Genomic DNA, 1,966 nt, shown 5'->3' with positions numbered 1-1,966 from the left:
CAACACAAATTTCATATTTATTGAGTATTTTACAAAAATAAAATCAGCATAATATAATCTGTTTGATAAGGATTAGTTAAAAACGCATCGAGTAGTCTTCCAGGAAAGAGAGGTGTGTCACAATGGACAACTTAAGTACCAGGTCTTTCCTTAGCCAAAGTGTTCCTCAACTTGTTATTAACAAGATTCTTATTTACAGATTCAAAATAACAGCATATAATATTAATGCAGAAATTCAAATAGTTATATAACAAGCACATAAGTTTTTCATTAACAGTAATTGCACAAAATTTCAAGAAATAAATAGTTATATAAAAAAAATATATTTGATAATATAAAAACTTAGAAAGGTTAGCTCCCCTTACCTCTATTTCAAACTCAATCTCTTGCTCAAAATTTGTTCCTCCAAAAACCCTTCAGAACCTCTACTCTTCTAAAATTTTCTTCCTAACTCTTTCTTCTCTCTACTTTTTTGTCAAGATTTCTCACTTGATTCTTCCTCTCTTTGTGCAGAATGAGCTCCCCTCTCATGACTATTTATGTTCCAAAAATCTCACTATTTAAGTTATTTTTTTAAATATTATTTATTATTTTAATATTATTTTATTAATATTTTAATCACAACTTGCAAAACAGCTTGAAAATGTTATCCTTTTTAATCATGCAACTCAAAGATTCTTATCCTCTCATTATTTTTATTTTATTTTATTTATTATATATATATATATATATATATATATATATATATATATATATATATATATATATTTACTATTCACATTTTGCTATTCACCTTTTTTTTAACAAAACCTTCTAAACTAGGTTCTCAAAATTTTGAACACCTCCTTATGAATTTACTATCATTTTCTACCATAAATTTTAATAATTTTCTATTTAGTTATATTTTCTATACATTAAAATTATTATTACTAATAATAATAATACTAATAAAATATACTACTATTCATTAAAATGAATATTTTTCCTGGGTTTTACAGCTAGTCCCTTACCGCGGAATAGACCTCCAATGATAACGCCTACTCCAGGACCTCCCACTACTCCCACCACACGTGTCAATCCTCTCTAAGTGGGAATGAAAGACTGTTGGAATGTTAGGGATAACCCCCCATATGGAAGCCTCTCACATTCATTCAATACTCTAACTCATCTTACCGATAGATCTTAATTCCATATTCTATCCGACCACTTTAATCACATGACATACCTCTTGAATCAAAATTACACATCCAATGCCATATTAACTCATTCACACATCATACCACATCAACCATTCTTACTTTGCAATAAAATCAATACCTCCTTAACTTACCAAAAGCAATTGACTAGATCGTCTGAACCGAACGTTTTGAGCATGGGCCGAGCACTTAGTGCATTGGCCAACCACTGGGAATGGACTAAGTGTCAGACCGAGCACTCTTTGATAGGCCGAAGAGTCATGAACTGTCAAAGCTCAAGAGGAACCAACCACCTATTTTGACCGTGAGCACGCAAGACCGAGAGTAGTACAGGACTGAGGACAATATTAGACCGAGAACGATACATGACCAAGAGCAATACAAGGCCGAGAGCATCTAAGACCGAAAACCATACATAGCCGAGAGCAATACAAGGCTGAGAGCATCTACGACCGAGAACAATGCTAGATCGAGAGCAATACCAGACTCAGAGCACACAAGGTCGAGAGCATTACAAGGCCGAGAGAGGTCCAGACCGAGAACCATACATGGCCGAGAGCAATACAAGGCCCAAAGCCTCTAAGATTGAGAGCAATGCTAGACTGAGAGCAATACTAGACCGAGAGCACACAAGGCCGAGAGCATTACAAGGCCGAGAGAGATCCAGACCAAACAGTTCCAACTGGCAAGACTCAAGTGGGGCAACCCATATATGACCAAACGGTCATGAGAAGGACCAATCCTTCTCTGACCGAGACTCACAAGACCGA

Source organism: Vigna radiata, unplaced genomic scaffold (genome assembly GCF_000741045.1).
Source record: "Vigna radiata var. radiata cultivar VC1973A unplaced genomic scaffold, Vradiata_ver6 scaffold_131, whole genome shotgun sequence".
NCBI lineage: Eukaryota > Viridiplantae > Streptophyta > Magnoliopsida > Fabales > Fabaceae > Vigna > Vigna radiata.
This window is presented reverse-complemented; position numbering follows the sequence as displayed.